The sequence below is a fragment of the Lathyrus oleraceus genome, chromosome 7 (genome assembly GCF_024323335.1).
Source record: "Lathyrus oleraceus cultivar Zhongwan6 chromosome 7, CAAS_Psat_ZW6_1.0, whole genome shotgun sequence".
Classification (NCBI taxonomy): domain Eukaryota; kingdom Viridiplantae; phylum Streptophyta; class Magnoliopsida; order Fabales; family Fabaceae; genus Lathyrus; species Lathyrus oleraceus.
In genome coordinates, this window is record NC_066585.1 from 108,617,982 (window position 1) to 108,636,932 (window position 18,951).

Genomic DNA, 18,951 nt, shown 5'->3' on the forward strand with positions numbered 1-18,951 from the left:
ATTGCCAACTACGATTTAAGAATCTAAGAATATTTATAACTGATTCTTCATTTGAAAATGTTTTTCCTAGAGTTCTCATATGACTCACGATATGGGTAAATCGTGTTTGCATGTGATTAATGCTCTCTTTAGGTTTCATTCTGAAGAGTTTATACTCATGGGTTAATATGCCTAACCTTTCCCTCTTCACCTCATTAGTACCTTCATGAGTGATTTGGAGGATGTCCCTGTTTACCTTGAAAAATGGTAAACAACCGCTGATCTTCCAAATTTCTAAATTTGGTCACTTACAGGATCGATCAGATTGATCCTAGGACATGTGCTAAATTTCTGGTAAGCGTAACTTTGATAAATGATCGAACTAAACGTCGAATCAAAGCGTTAAATAAAAATTAAAGATAAAAGAATGACTTGAACAAAAGAACAATCTTAAATCAGTATTTAGAACTATTAAAGAAGAAGTAAATGATGGGAATTGTAGAAGGATTGAAAGCAATCGAAAAGGTTGGTAAGTGCTGGAATCTTTAAGAACGTAAGGTAAAAGTTCAAAGTAACGAAAGGAACTAAAGATATTTAACTTGTAAATGACGAAGTAAGAAATAAAGTGTTTGAGAGTAAAGAGCAAGGAAAGATATTTCTGAAGAGAAAGTAAAGATAACTTTGTAATGCTTTGAAATGATTAGACAATGGTGTGGACAACGTACATTCTGCGTTTTACAGTTCTTCTTCACACGAATACTTAGTAAATTTGCAGGTTTTTGTACACAATTTGACACACACTTTTCTAACTCTAAGACCCTATATTTATACTAGATCGAAATAACCGCTTTGAGGGTGCTTCAATCACGTCGATACACGTGGCGTCCTGCATGTGTATGTTCGCTCACTCTGCTTTCATGTGTATCCTTGCGGTTTCTACCGGAGATACTCTTCCCTCCTTTATTTAAATTTCAAATCTTTGATCGAAACCGTTTTTTAACCGCTCCTTAAGGAACCGCTCCAAAGTTTCAGCTATAAGCTTGATCTTTATTTAATCGGCTAAGTCAGTCTACCTTCAGCTAGTCGAATCACCTCTTAGTCGAAGCTAGCTGTACATGCTTTCCAATTTTGGTAATTTGAAGTGGGCGTCGAAAATTTGAGCTAATAGATTACCCCCCCCCCCCCCCCAAAATGTCATTTTCGGCATACAAGAGAAAAAGATATTTTTTGAGACCTTACTTCGACGCCTCAATGGTTGATACCGCCACGTGTCTCAATGTTGGCAAAACCTTTCAGTTCCTCCATTTGTCTGGTGACGTCAGTGTCATCATTGTTTTTTCCTATCCACGTCTTTTCAGCCCACAATAAAATCTTTTCCACTCATCACGTTTCCTAGCTCCTAGGAAATCATGGCTATGACATTAATTGCCATTTTCACTACACTGCCCAAGGGATACATGTGTCCCATTAACTTGTCTACCATTAATGTTGATTTGAAACGTCTTCCTGTAGGTCTATAAAACCCAATTACTTACCCATTTCAGAACTTCCTCACATTCTCTGCATTTTCAAACGCTCAAGCCTTTTTTTCTCCCAATCCTTTCTAACTGAAACCCAAATTTTCGCTTTTTCAAACCTTAACGATGGATGCTTCAAACAAAACTCTCAAGGGAACAGGAGTTTCTTTCAAAACTACTGCCAATAGGTCCAAAGCTCCGAAGAAAATTTCTGAACTTCCACCATTTTCTACTTTATCCGCCCCCCATTGCCATTGGTAATCGTCAGTACCTACCAGAACCTCAGACAGAGGAACAACGCCAGATTTATGTTTCTCAGGTACTCATTCCTGTTTCTGTCTCTAATAAAACTTATGCCTTATCTGGACCTCTAACAGATTTAGACATTGATACCAGCAAGCTTAGAGAGTTATTTCCATCTTACCATAAATGCAAACCCATAGGACAAGCTAAAAACCCTAGGACTTCTTCTTCCGAAAACACCCCGACTGAAAACGCTATAGATTTGAGGTTTATGAACAATGGTTTTAGAGCCTTTCGTGCCACCCCAACTTTCAAAGATCCCACTGATTAGTCCAATTGGCTAAAAAAAATAGAGAAACAAAAATCTCAGGCTTGGAAAGATATAGGGATATACGACCTTATTATGCTGTCGAAATTGGACTTGGATTATAGTAACCCTATGTTAGTTTCTTCGCGGTACTTTTGGGACAACACACACTATACCTTCCACCTGCCTTGTGGAATGGTCACCCCCATACTTTTCGACATGGCCGCTATCACAGGGTTGAAACCCACTGGCCACACTTATGATCCTGATATTTGAAGGAGAATGGCGATCCAAAACACAGCGGAATTTAAAAATTTCTTTAATGATTCTTACGAATGGGCATGATCAGTGATAGAATCATTACCTCTTGTGGCGATCACGAACGTTGAACGATGACAACGCCTCTACTCAGTCCACACGAACGGATTCCTTCAATCTCAGTACTAGCTATTACGAATGAAGGCTTTGAGTGAGTGAGTGAGAGAGAGAGAGAGAGAGAGAGAGAAACGAAATTGCAAGTGTAACAATGCTTCTACACAAGGGTTCTATTTATAGAACCACTTATGTGGGCTACAAGCTACTCAAGTGTATATGGTCCATATCTTATACTATGCCAAAATCACTTAAGCGCGTGGTACCTTACCATATTTCGTATTCTACTTAAGTACACCGTACCTTACGATGTTCTATAATTCACTTAAGGGCACCGTACATTACAGTATTCCTTAATTACTCTATCTCTCATCAATCCATTCTTTGTGTGTGACCCTATAGGTTTTCGCGGCATTGGCAATTATATTAAATCACGTATTTAACATAATAAACAGTGAGCGGTATCTAGCAACACATCACTGCTACCCAAGACACGAAAATATCATGTGATCTGACAAATCCTTCTGTGATAATAATTATATGTATAATTACCCTTTTGCCCTTATGTCTATATTGAAGACAAGGCATAGATCGTGTCATCCTTGTCCAGTTCAATATTGGGCCCATAGACATTTATCCTGTTATGCAGGATGGGCAAATTCCATCTAGGTCACTCATATGCCTTAGCATGCTTCGTGGAGTACCCATCAACTGTCTTTATGGTCATCCAGTTACGGACAACGTTTGATCAACAATAAGGCACTCGACTCTACATCTAGGGTCCATAGTGGTTTCAGGTCGAAGGGTGGTATACACCATTATCACCATGAGAATAACTTATGACACTTTGCATAACATTCTATATAGTATTCTCATAGTGGGTCAATCCAGTATAAATATTACTCTTAATATTCATACCTATGTTTGAGACTTGATAACTCCTTATCCATGATCCATGAGATGTGATCATCAGTCTATAAACATAATAGTCTTCATGCTTTAATTTTATCCCACTTCACAATAAAGCTCGACTACGGATACTTTAAAAATAGTGTCCTTATGTTTAATGTGATCTCATGATTAAGTCACACTTGATACATTAAATGGACTATCTATTCCAGGGACTTTATTAAACAAACATAATAAAGAAAAAGCCTTTTATTATTAATAAACAATTCGATACAAGTACCAAAAGTATTGGCCTCTAGGGCTTACACCAACAATCTCCCACTAGCACTAGAGTCAATCAAGCATACCTCTAATGCCCATAGATCTAGTATGGCCATCATGTTTCTACTGCGCAAGAGGATTTGTCAGTGGAGCAATATTGTCAAGTGTAGGTACTCTGCATATTTTCACATCTCCTCTATCTATTATCTCTTGAATGAGGTGATAACGCCTAAGTATGTGTTTGAATCGTTGGTGAGATCTAGGCTCCTTAGCTTTTACGATAGCACCATTGTTATCACAATAGAGACCAATGGGATCCACAATGCTAGGAACTATGCCAAATTCACTAATGAACTTTTTGATCCAAACAGCTTCCTTTACCGCACTTGAGGCAGCAATATACTCGGCCTCGGTTGTAGAATCAGCAACTGTATCTTGCTTTGAACTTTTCCAGCTCACAGCGCCACCGTTTAAGCAAAACACATAACCAGATTCCGATCTAAAGTCATCCTTATCTGTCTGGAAGCTAGCATCGGTGTATCCAATTACAACCAACTCTTCTTGACCTCCATATATCAAGAATGAGTCCTTAGTCCTTCTCAAATACTTAAGGATATTCTTGACAGCTACCCAATGGGCATCACCTGGATCAGATTGGTACCTACTCGTTGCACTTAAAGCATACGAGACATCTGGTCGAGTACATAACATGACATACATGATAGATCCTATTGCAGATGCATATGGAATCTTATTCATGCAATCCCTTTCTCCTTAGTTGAAGGGGATTGTGTTTTTGATAGACACAGGCCATGTTGCATAGGTATGAATCCTTTATTGGAATCATGCATATTAAAGCGTCTCAGCACTTTGTCTTTGTACGTACTCGGACTTAGGCCAAGCAGTTTTTGTGATCTATCTCTATAGATTCTGATTCCTAATATATAGGTTGCTTCACCTAGGTCCTTCATAGAAAAGCATTTCCCCAACCAAGACTTTACTTGTTGCAGGGTAGGGACATCGTTTCCAATGAGTAATATGTCATCTACATATAATACCAGGAAAACGACCATGATCCCACTAACCTTCTTGTAGACACAAGGCTCATCTTCATTCTTGATGAATCCATATTATTTTACCGTTTCATCAAAACGAAGATTCCAGCTTTTGGAAGCTTGCTTCAATCCATAGATTGATCTTTGTAACTTACATATCTTTTGGGTTTCTTCTGGTATGTCAAATCCTTCAGGTTGTGTCATGTACACATCCTCAAGAAGATTCTCGTTAAGGAAAGCAGTTTTGACACCCATCTGCCATATTTCATAATCATGATATGTTGCGATAGCAAGTAAAATCCGAACAGATTTAAGCATTGCAACTAGTGAAAAGGTTTCATCATAGTCAACCCCATGAATTTGTTTATATCCTTTTGCAACCAGTCTTGCCTTATAGGTATGTACCTTACCATCCTTGTCAGTCTTCTTTTTGAAGACCCACTTGCATCCTATAGGGTTAACTCCTACAGGAGGCTCTACCAAGGTCCAAACTTGGTTTGTGTACATGGAATCCATTTCAGATTTCATGGCTTCTAGCCACTTCTCAGACTCGAGACCAGTTATGGCCTCTTGGTAGGTCATAGGCTCATCTTGATCCATGAGTAATACATCACCTTGATCAGTTATGAGATATCCATATCTCTCAGGTTGGTGACGTATCCTACTTGACCTACGCTGATCTTGTTCTACTTGAGCAGGTTGCTCTTCCACAACTACTTGTGTTTCCTGCTCTAATTCCTCCATAGGTGTATCGATGCTTTGTGATTCTTGAATTTCTTCAAGCTCTACTTTCCTCCCACTGATTCCTTTGGAAATAAAATCCTTTTCTAGGAAAACTCCAGTTCGAGCGACAAACACTTTTCCCTCAGAAGGATTGTAGAAGTAATACCCTCTTGTTTCTTTAGGATACCCCACAAATAAGCATTTGTCAGATTTGGGCTCAAGCTTAGTTGAAATTTGTCGTTTCATATAAACTTCGCAACCCCAAATCTTCATGTAAGACATATGTGGTTTCTTACCACTCCATATCTCATATGGTGTCTTCTCAACCTTTTTGGATGGAACACGATTAAGTGTGTAAGCTGTTGTCAATAGTGCATGTCCCCAAAAGGAGTTTGGAAGATCGGCGTGACTCATCATGGATCGGACCATGTCTAACAGGGTTCGATTTCTTCTCTCAGATACACCATTCCATTGGGGTGTTTCAGGAGGAGTAAGTTGGGATAGGATCCCACACTCTTTCAGATGGTCATCAAACTCTAGGCTTAAATACTCACCACCTCGATCTGATCGAAGAGTTTTAATATTCTTACCTAGTTGGTTTTGTACTTCATTCTTGAATTCCTTGAACTTTTCAAAGGACTCTGATTTGTGTTTCATTAAATACACATAACCATATCTACTGAAATCATCAGTAAATAAGATGAAGTACTAAAAACCTCCTATGGCTGGTATGTTCAGTGGTCCACATACATCAGTATGTATGAGGGCCAAAATATCATTAGCTCTTTCACCTTTTTCTGTGAATGGAGACTTTGTCATCTTTCCAATTAAACAAGATCTGCATGTCTCATATGATTCATAATCAAAAGAGTCCAACAGTCCATCTTTATGGAGTTTGGAAATGCGTTTCTCATTTATGTGGCCTAATCGACAATGCCAAAGGTATGTTGGATTTAACTCATTAGGTTTCATCCTTTTAGTATTAATGTTATAAATAGGCATTTCAAGATCAAGGACATATAGTCCATTGTTTATTTGTGCAGTAGCATAGAATATATCATTCAAATAAATTGAGCAACAATTGTTCTTTATTATAAATGAAAAACCAAACTTATCCAAACAAGAAACGGAAATAATATTCCTGCTAATTGCAGGTACATAATAACAGTTCTCTAACTGAATTATTAAACCACTAGGTAAAGTCAATACATAAGTTCCTACGGCTAAAGCAGCAACCTTTCCTCCATTGCCAACGCGTAGGTCGACTTCACCTTTTGCCAAATCTCTACTCCTTTTTAGTCCCTGCACATTGGTACAAATGTGAGAACCGCATCCAGTATCTAATACCCATGATGCAGAAGTAGATAAATTAATTTCAATAACAAAAATACCTGAAGTTGAAGTCTCTATTCCATTCTTCTTATCTTCCAGGTACTTTGGGCAATTTCTCTTTCAGTGTCCGGTCTTACCGCAATGGAAGCAGGTGCCTTCTTTTGTTATGCCTCCACTAGGCTTCAAAGCAGCAACAATGGGTTTGGGTTTGGAAACTTCCTTGCCTTTCCCTTTATCACCCTGCTTGGTGGGCCTTTTGTTCTGTCTCTTTCCATTTCCGATCATCAGAATGGACTTCCCTTTTGACTTCAGATTCTGCTCAGCAGTTCTTAACATGGCTAGCAGTTCAGGAAGAGATTTGTCCATATCATTCATATTGAAATTTAGGATAAATTGACTGAATCTATCTGGCAACGATTGCAAGATCAAATAAGTCGCAAGTTCCTTTCCGAGGGGAAAACCCAACCTCTCAAGGTTTTCCACATACCCAATCATCTTGAGCACATGGGGACCTACAGGGGCTCCCTCAGCTAACTTGCCTTGAAAAGGGGCTTTTGAAACTTCAAACCTTTCATGCCTTGCTTGCTCTTGATAGAGCATATTTAGGTGTTCGATCATATCGAACGCTGCCATGTTCTCATGTTGCTTTTGTAACTCTGAGTTCATGGTAGCTAGCATGAGACAAGCAGTTTCATTGGCATCATCGACATGCTTCTTATAAGCATGTCTTTCTGCCTTAGGTGCAGAACTAGGAGGTTCCTCTTCAGGAACAGGTTTCTCCAAGACGTACAACTTTCTATCATGTTTGAGGACAATCCTCAGATTTCGGTGCCAATCCATAAAATTTGTCCCAAACAATTTTTCCTCGTCAAGGATTGATCGCAAAATGTTGTTAGAGGTGTTTGTTGTCATGGTAATCTACATGAAAATAATGAAAATATAAGTATCAATAACATATTTAATTAGGCCTTTAATTAAATATGCTCCCACTATTTTACTCAAAACAAATGACCGTCACCATTTGATTCGGAAAATCCCGTTGGAAGATTTTCTAGTGGGTCGAGATCCATATTTCACTTTGTTTTAAGTCCGCGTAGGCGGATTACACAAAACTAGGTTATTTAGGTAGGAACTCCTTCCAATTGTATATAATACAACTCTCGAATATTTTAGTTGGGTGAATAACTCCTTATTCCAATCCATCACATGGATCATTTCCAACTCTTGCTTCTAAATATATATAATCTTATTATAATTTGTTTAGTTAAGTTTGACCCATTGTTTTAACAATTGGATATTAAAATTATCCCATCGCACCTTACTAATATAGAACATGCACCTCGCGTAGGCGAAACCTACATTATCCGATACTAGTCTTAATGAGTGATAAAACTTGGAAAGCATAAACTTAATATTTAATTTGAGGGGATTTGCAATTATTCTGATCTCACCGGCTTATTTATCATATAAATCGTCTCTCACATGCATCAACATACATTCACATGCATCAACATACATACATAATGAAACAGTTATGGCCCTTAGCGCAATTGTTCACCCAAGTCAATGAGAGAACTTAAGTTAACCTAATAACGATCTAAGCTTCTCCAAGCAAGATCTTCAAGGTTGTCCTCCTTTGATATTGAATTCTTCCCTTTCTTCATAATATTACATTACATAAAAGAAACTCGTTTTACATACGAGGGAGTGAGATGAGAAAAGAAGTTACATTAAGAGATTAAAAGAGAGGCACGACACGCAGGTCGTATTTTAAAACCCAAAACAAAATAAAGGAAAACTAAGGTCATAACCGATCACCACAAGACAATAATAATAAACACATTATTATTATTATTAATTTTAATTTTTTTAATTAATTAAAACCAAATTAAATTTCGGCGACCGATCACACTATGCAGAGTTAGCCAGGGGTCCGCTGCCCGGCGACCGATCTCACACTTGGAAAGATATAGGGATATACGACCTTATTATGCTGTCGAAATTGGACCTGGACTATAGTAACCCTATGTTAGTTTCTTCGCGGTACTTTTGGGACAACACACACTATACCTTCCACCTGCCTTGTGGAATGGTCACCCCCACATTTTTCGACATGGCCGCTATCACAGGGATGAAACCCACTGGCCACACTTATGATCCTGATATTTGAAGGAGAATGGTGATCCAAAACGCAGTGGAATTTAAAATTTCTCCTTTAATGATTCTTACGAATGGGCATGATCAGTGATAGAATTGTTACCTCTTGTGGAGATCACTAACGTTGAACGATGACAACACCTCTACTCAGTCCACACGAACGGATTCCTTCAATCTCAGTGCTAGCTGCTACGAATGAAGGCTTTAAGTGAGTGAGAGAGAGAGAGAGAGAGAGAAAAACAAAATTACAAGTGTAACAATACTTCTACACAAGGGTTCTATTTATAGAACCACTTATGTGGGATGCAAGCTAAAAAGCCCACTCAAGTGTATATGGCCCATATCTTATAATATGACAAAATCACTTAAGCGCGTGGTACCTTACCATATTTCGTATTCTACTTAAGTACACCGTACCTTACGATGTTCTATAATTCACTTAAGGGCACCATATGTAACACCCTTCTAAATACCCCAATAATTTAATTCAATATCAAAATACAACATCAGAGTAATTATGCCCTTTAAGGGTGTCACACAAAATATTCACACCGTTCAACAAATATAGAGGTCATGCTCTTTTATTAATTTAAAACTTAAACAATTGCATAAAACACAGCGGATATAATTTCATCAATCATGTAAAACATTACATGGAAAATGGTTCTCAACCAATAATAAAACATTCAAAACAAGTTAGGACAACCCATCCCGATGTTACATCTATCAGAGCACGACCCACTACGGAGACTACACTAGACTCCAATAATTAGCTCCTACTCAACTCGTTTCTCGTTACCTGAAAAATAAGTGTAAGGGTGAGTTCCTCAATCAATATAACGAGCATTATACAACATTATGTAATGTTAAGTAAATAACGCATCAAATCACCCTAACCAGACCACATACTCAATAACAGCAGTATCAACTCAACATCATACTTAACAGTAACATATAGCATATGTATAATCTCAAACCATACTCAATGACCACACAACAATACCAACACAAACACACGTGTAATATTGGAATACATCCATTCATATTACACGCCATACATATATTATGCAATGAGACTCCATGCATGCGGTACCGACTATTTGTGAACATATAGTTCAACCTCACCGTCCAAACCCAGGCACGGCTACCAAGCTCACTAGTCCCACTCATTTGAGACATAGTGACTCACTCACTAATTCCTCACTATGGGAATTAGCTACCACCCCAAATGGGCCATGAAATGCACGCTAATCACCTCGCATGCAAACAATCAACAACAGTCCAATAATGACTAACTCACTAATTCCTCACTATGGGAATTAGCTACCACCCCAAATGGGCCACAATGTGCAAGCTAATCACCTAGCAAATGCAACATCAACAACAATTCAAGAATAGACACATGCCCACACTCTAAGCAACAAAACAGTCTATTCACAATGCCTACATAACTGATACATTCACAGCATCATGTATAGCATCACACATCATTAACACATTTTATCACAACAGCATATCATGTCATGCCACAAAATCAAACACAGTATTAGCACCCTCTACTAATACCTATGCTACTCAAAACAATGGGAAATGATCCCTACTACCTCATGCATCAGCTAAGTCACCTCACTCAGCCTAAACAGCCAAACTGCACAACTACAGTTCAGAAAAATCATCAATTCTGCCCATACGCGTATTGCCCATGCCATACGCGTATTGCCCACACCTGACCAAAGTCCATACGCGTAACGCCCATGCCCATACGCGTATGCTACGCGTATCACATTCCCATACGCGTACCACCAGAGACCAAAACACGTTCAAAACCTCATCTCTTTCACTCATACGCGTATGACATACACCATACGCGTACCACATCCAGGGATACGCGTATCACACGCGTATGGCGCGTACCAGCGCCAAAACTCCCCTTTCCAAGCCATTCCATACGCGTATTGCCTAGTGCCATACGCGTACTAGCCCATCTCATACGCGTATTGCCTAGTGCCATACGCGTATGACCAGAGACCACAATTCCAGATCTGTCATGGTTTCTCGGCTACGAATTCTCAGATCTACACTTCCACAATCCAATTTTTCATACACTTTCGTTCGTTTTATCAATTACAACTCAGATACATTCAACCTCTCAAATCGCTAACCTTACTACATCTAATTCCTACGAATTTCATCGATTATCGTTCAATTTCGTTCATCCCAACATTTCACAGATTTTCAGCATACATCAATCCAATCAGAGGTAAAACAATGATTATTACTACCCAGTACATATTATCACATAATACCCTTTAACCGATGATAAACCCCCCCTTACCTGAGTAAATCCGGCAAATTCTGCAACTTCAAGCTCTTCCTTTTCTCTTGCTCTGCCTTTTGCCCTTTTTCCTCTTTCAACCGCTTCTCTCTGTTTTCCTTTTCACGTGAAAACCCTTTTTACCAAAAATGGGACTTTTTGTTATTCCAACTTATTTATTCCAATAAATAATTATCCCAATAATTATTATTCCAAAATAATAATAATAATAATAATTCAATTATTTAATTAAATTAATAACTATATTATTAACTCCATTTAAATAATTATTATATTATTATCGGGGTGTTACAACTCTCCCCCACTAAAAGAGTTTTCGCCCTCGAAAACATACCTCAATCGAACAACTCCGGATAGGACTCCTTCATCTGGCTCTCCAGTTCCCAAGTCACATTGCCACCTGCTGGTCCTCCCCAAGCTACCCTCACCAAGGCAATCTCTTTACCCCGCAATTGCTTCAACTCTCGATCCTCGATCCTCATAGGTGATGTTTCAACAGTCAGGTTATCTCTCACCTGTACATCATCTACTTGGACTACATACGACGGATCATGAATGTATCTCCTCAACTGAGACACATGAAAAACATCATGCAAATTCGCAAGCGACGGCGGTAAAGCGATACGATAGGCCACTTCCCCTATCCTCTCCAAGATCTGATAAGGACCAATAAATCGAGGTGTCAACTTCTTCGACTTCAAAGCTCGACCAACACCAGTTATCGGAGTAACACGAAGAAACACATGATCTCCCTCTTGGAACTCAAGTGACTTCCTCCTCTTATCATGATAACTCTTCTGACGACTCTGAGCAATTCTCATCTTATCCTGAATCATCTTAATCTTTTCTGTAGTTTGTTGAACAATCTCCGGTCCAACCACAGCACTCTCACCGGACTCATACCAACATAAAGGTGTCCGACATCTCCTACCATACAAAGCTTCAAACGGTGCCATACCAATGCTCGAATGAAAACTATTGTTGTAGGTAAACTCAATCAAAGGCAAATAACAATCCCAAGCACCTCCTCTTTCCAAAACACAAGCTCTCAAAAGATCCCCCAATGACTGAATCGTCCTCTCAGTCTGACCATCAGTCTGCGGATGATATGCAGAACTCAATCTCAGCTTAGTTCCCAAAGCCCTCTGCAAACCTTCCCAGAACTTTGATATAAATCTAGGATCTCTGTCCGAAACAATACTCGACGGAATACCATGCAAACTTACAATCTTCTCAATATATAACTCAGCTAATCTCTCCAACGGATAATCCATTCTAATCGGAATGAAATGAGCCGACTTCGTCAATCTATCAACAATCACCCAAATAGCCTCAAAATTCTTACTTGTCCTCGGCAACCCAGAAACAAAATCCATACTGATACTATCCCACTCCCACTCTGGAATAGCCAACGGTTGCATTAGCCCAGACGGCTTCTGATGCTCAATCTTCGACTTCTGACAAGTCAAACAGGAATGAACAAAACCCGCAATTTCTCTCTTCATTCCCGGCCACCAAAATAACTTCTTCAGATCATGATACATCTTCGTAGCCCCAGGATGAATACTCAAGCCACTACGATGTCCTTCTTCCAGAATACTCTTCTTAAGCTCAGTAACATCCGGAATACACACCCGATCACCAAATCTCAAAACACCATTCTCATCAACTCTGAATTCACCACCTTGGCCTTGATTCACTAAAGTCAACTTATCGACCAAACGCATATCGGATTTCTGACCCTCTCTGATCTCATCCAAAATACCACTCGTTAACTTCAGTATTCCCAATTTAACACTATTGTGAGTACTCTCACATACCAAACTCAAGTCTCTAAACTGCTCAATTAAATCCAATTCTCTAACCATTAACATAGACATATGCAATGATTTCCGACTCAATGCATCAGCCACCACATTTGCTTTACCCGGATGGTAATTCAAACCAAAATCATAATCCTTCAGAAATTCTAACCATCTCCTCTGTCTCATATTCAGCTCTTTCTGATCAAACAAATACTTTAAACTCTTATGGTCACTGAAAACTTCAAATCTTGACCCGTACAAGTAATGCCTCCATAACTTCAGAACAAACACCACAGCTGCCAACTCTAAATCATGTGTCGGATAGTTCCTCTCATGAACCCTCAGTTGCCTCGAAGCATAAGCTATAACCTGCTTATTCTGCATCAACACACCACCTAAACCCAACAATGAAGCATCACAGTAAACCTCAAATGATTCCGACGGACTCGGTAATATCAGAATAGGAGCAGTAGTCAATCTTCTCTTTAACTCTTGGAAACCTTCTTCACATCTTGAGTCCCAAACAAACGCTTGCCCCTTTCTAGACAACATTGTCAACGGTAACGCCAACTTGGAAAATCCCTCTATGAACTTCCTATAATAACCAGCCAACCCAAGAAAACTTCGAATCTCAGCAACCGACTTCGGAGCTTCCCACTTAGATACCGCTTCTATCTTAGAAGGATCAACAGCCACACCACCTCTTCTAACCAAAATTCACATTTAGAGAGTTTAGCAAACAACTTCTTTTCCCGTAGAACTTCTAAAACCACTCTCAAATGCTCAGCATGCTCTTCTTCAGATTTAGAATACACCAAAATGTCATCAATAAACACCAACCATTTCATACCCAAGATAACATCAATCTGCACAAGGGGAAGACACACTAGGTCCATCCCAAAGTCTCTACCAAAAATACTCAAAAGGACATTTTAAACAAACTGAAGTAATAGTCATTGAACCCTTCGCAGGAGTATCAATCACCATACTTCCATGCATTCAGATATCTCTAATTTAAGTTTCACAGCACAATCCGAAGATATAAAGGAATGAGTCGCACCAGTGTCAATAATAGCTACAAGGGAAAAGCCATTAATATAACACGTACCTCGGATCAACGATCATCTGCAGAAGTCTCAGAACCCGATAAAGCAAAGACCTTGCCTTCCGACTGATTCTCTTTCTTCGGCTTAGGACACCGTGAACTGATATGACCCACCTCTCCACAGTTGAAACAAGTCGCAGTCTTCAACCGGCACTCTGCAGCCAAGTGACCACCTTTTCCACACTTGAAACACTTCTTCTCAGCACTGGTACACTCATGGACACGATGTCCAGCCTGACCACATCTGGAACACTTAGCAGGAGCACTAGAGTCTCCCCCACTAGGTCTCTTCATCCCATTCTGTCTCTGGAAACCTCTGCCAGCTGCATACGGTTTCCCACGATCATTCTGATTCTTGCCTTTCCTATCAACCCTCTGCTGATAGCTTTCCGCTCTGGCCTTGGTATCCTGTTCAAACATTCTGCAACAGTCGACCAAGTTAGAAAACACTCTGATCCGCTGATACCCAATAGCCTGCTTGATCTCGGGACGCAACCCGTTCTCAAACCTCACGCATTTTGAAAATTCTCCAGTAGCCTCATCATAGGGAATGTAATACTTCGACAGCTCTGTGAACTTAGCAGCATACTCAGTAACAGACCGATTGCCCTGCTTCAATTCTAAGAACTCTATCTCTCTTCTTCCTCTGACCTCCTCTGGAAGGTACTTCCTCAGAAATCTCTCTCTGAACACCGCCCAAGTGACCCCAGCACTTCCGGCAGCTTCCAACTCAGTGCGGCTAGCAACCCACCAATCATCTGCTTCCTCTGACAGCATCTGCGTACCGAGCCTGACCTTCTGGTTCTCGGCACACTCAGTCACTCGGAAGATCCTCTCGATCTCCTTCAACCACTTCTGAGCGCCATCTGGATCGTATGCTCCCTTGAACATTGGAGGATTGTTCTTCTGGAACTCACTCAGTTGACGAGCAGCTCCCATTCCCACAACATTCGGATTTCCCCCAAGTACTCCAGCTAGCATACCCAGAGCCTCAGCAATCACAGCATCGTCTCTACTTCTTCCAGCCATCTCTATTCTGAAAACCCAACAAACCAAAACAATAAGTACTGATAGGGTTACACAACACCTATCCAGTACCGGGGAAACAGAATAATTACGACTCGACTCGACCAACTATGCTCTGATACCACTAATGTAACACCCTTCTAAATACCCCAATAATTTAATTCAATATCAAAATACAACATCAGAGTAATTATGCCCTTTAAGGGTGTCACACAAAATATTCACACCGTTCAACAAATATAGAGGTCATGCTCTTTTATTAATTTAAAACTTAAACAATTGCATAAAACACAGCGGATATAATTTCATCAATCATGTAAAACATTACATGGAAAATGGTTCTCAACCAATAATAAAACATTCAAAACAAGTTAGGACAACCCATCCCGATGTTACATCTATCAGAGCACGACCCACTACGGAGACTACACTAGACTCCAATAATTAGCTCCTACTCAACTCGTTTCTCGTTACCTGAAAAATAAGTGTAAGGGTGAGTTCCTCAATCAATATAACGAGCATTATACAACATTATGTAATGTTAAGTAAATAACGCATCAAATCACCCTAACCAGACCACATACTCAATAACAGCAGTATCAACTCAACATCATACTTAACAGTAACATATAGCATATGTATAATCTCAAACCATACTCAATGACCACACAACAATACCAACACAAACACACGTGTAATATTGGAATACATCCATTCATATTACACGCCATACATATATTATGCAATGAGACTCCATGCATGCGGTACCGACTATTTGTGAACATATAGTTCAACCTCACCGTCCAAACCCAGGCACGGCTACCAAGCTCACTAGTCCCACTCATTTGAGACATAGTGACTCACTCACTAATTCCTCACTATGGGAATTAGCTACCACCCCAAATGGGCCATGAAATGCACGCTAATCACCTAGCATGCAAACAATCAACAACAGTCCAATAATGACTAACTCACTAATTCCTCACTATGGGAATTAGCTACCACCCCAAATGGGCCACAATGTGCAAGCTAATCACCTAGCAAATGCAACATCAACAACAATTCAAGAATAGACACATGCCCACACTCTAAGCAACAAAACAGTCTATTCACAATGCCTACATAACTGATACATTCACAGCATCATGTATAGCATCACACATCATTAACACATTTTATCACAACAGCATATCATGTCATGCCACAAAATCAAACACAGTATTAGCACCCTCTACTAATACCTATGCTACTCAAAACAATGGGAAATGATCCCTACTACCTCATGCATCAGCTAAGTCACCTCACTCAGCCTAAACAGCCAAACTGCACAACTACAGTTCAGAAAAATCATCAATTCTGCCCATACGCGTATTGCCCATGCCATACGCGTATTGCCCACACCTGACCAAAGTCCATACGCGTAACGCCCATGCCCATACGCGTATGCTACGCGTATCACATTCCCATACGCGTACCACCAGAGACCAAAACACGTTCAAAACCTCATCTCTTTCACTCATACGCGTATGACATACACCATACGCGTACCACATCCAGGGATACGCGTATCACACGCGTATGGCGCGTACCAGCGCCAAAACTCCCCTTTCCAAGCCATTCCATACGCGTATTGCCTAGTGCCATACGCGTACTAGCCCATCTCATACGCGTATTGCCTAGTGCCATACGCGTATGACCAGAGACCACAATTCCAGATCTGTCATGGTTTCTCGGCTACGAATTCTCAGATCTACACTTCCACAATCCAATTTTTCATACACTTTCGTTCGTTTTATCAATTACAACTCAGATACATTCAACCTCTCAAATCGCTAACCTTACTACATCTAATTCCTACGAATTTCATCGATTATCGTTCAATTTCGTTCATCCCAACATTTCACAGATTTTCAGCATACATCAATCCAATCAGAGGTAAAACAATGATTATTACTACCCAGTACATATTATCACATAATACCCTTTAACCGATGATAAACCCCCCCTTACCTGAGTAAATCCGGCAAATTCTGCAACTTCAAGCTCTTCCTTTTCTCTTGCTCTGCCTTTTGCCCTTTTTCCTCTTTCAACCGCTTCTCTCTGTTTTCCTTTTCACGTGAAAACCCTTTTTACCAAAAATGGGACTTTTTGTTATTCCAACTTATTTATTCCAATAAATAATTATCCCAATAATTATTATTCCAAAATAATAATAATAATAATAATTCAATTATTTAATTAAATTAATAACTATATTATTAACTCCATTTAAATAATTATTATATTATTATCGGGGTGTTACACCATACATTACAGTATTCCTTAATTACTCTATCTCTCATCAATCTGTCCTTTGTGTGTGACCCTATAGGTTTTCGCGGCATTGACAATTATATTAAATCACGTATTTAACATAATAAACAGTGAGCGGTATCTAGCAACACATCACTGCTACCCAAGCCACGAAAATGTCATGTGATCTGACAAATCCTTCTGTGATAATAATTATGTGTATAATTACCCTTTTGCCCTTATGTCTATTGATCGGGAAAATAGCAAGTGTACTATTTTGCCTGTTATAGTAATAATGGGGAAAATCCCCGAATGTCGATCTCAAGGACTGCACGTAGTATTGAGTTTAAATTATCATTCAATTAAACAAAAAGTATTAATTTGGGTTTTTTTTAGTGTAAAAAGAAAATAATAAAGCAATAAGAAAATAGGGGTTTCTGGAGAAAAAAGAACAATGCCAGGGAAGGTGTATGATTTATCCTTGTAATGACTCTGAGTTACTATTGCATCAACAAATATCAATTACTACCAGTTTTCAAGGGTATTTTCTCCCAAGTCCTTGGTGAGAAAACCTTTAATCAATCTACCCTCATTCCTATGTCCATAGCCAATGAGTGTGAAGTTAAGCTGTATAATATCAAGAATGCTCTGGTTCATACAGGGTATCCCTAGTCCTATGTGATATCTACTGCAGAGTAACCTGATGAAAACCTTATCATTGGCGGTCCAGCCTAGGTGATAACCATAGATCAATCTCGATTGGTCCGAAAGAGAAAGCAATAAACACATCAAAAGGTTACCGTAATTAAAATATTATAAATGCAAATGTAAACTCAAATTCATTATAATTCTAAATCAGGGACACCCCCTTGGCATTGGGGGGTTTAGCTACTCATATTGTTTAAAACCAATGCAAGATAAAAATTACACATTACAAGTAATTGGATGACTTTGATCTTCAATCGCTCCCGCTCATGAATCTCTTCGGCTCTCCAAATGCCTTGATCTATGTAATACTTGATTGCTTCACAATATTGTGGTTTGCTGTACTCCAGGATGATCTTTCCTTTGGTAGAAGACCTCTTTTTATAGTGAAAGTTCCCAGCAGCAGTTGGACAGGTCCACAGATGTCTCCACAAAGCCCGAAGAATGAAAAGCCCAGAAAAATTAGAAATATTGGGCTTGGGCTGACACGGGTGGCCGTGTCAGCCTACTGGCTCTCCTGACACGCCCATGGCATGCCCAACACAGGGTGAAGTTCTGCCTGACACGGTGTCGCATCACGCGAAAAACCGGCGGGAAAACAAGAACAACAGAGCCGCCACCGTGCGTTATTTATCCCAAAAGAGGGAAAGGAAACGCTCAGAGTAAACCTGGAAAGAACATGGTCTCGCGACCAAAGAGAATGGGTTCGGGAGTCGGTTATGCGAAGGGAAGGTATTAGCACCCCTACGCATCCGTAGTACTCTACGGGATCCACGCACAAAAGGAAGGAAAATGGTTGCTATAACACTGCTCACACACACACACACT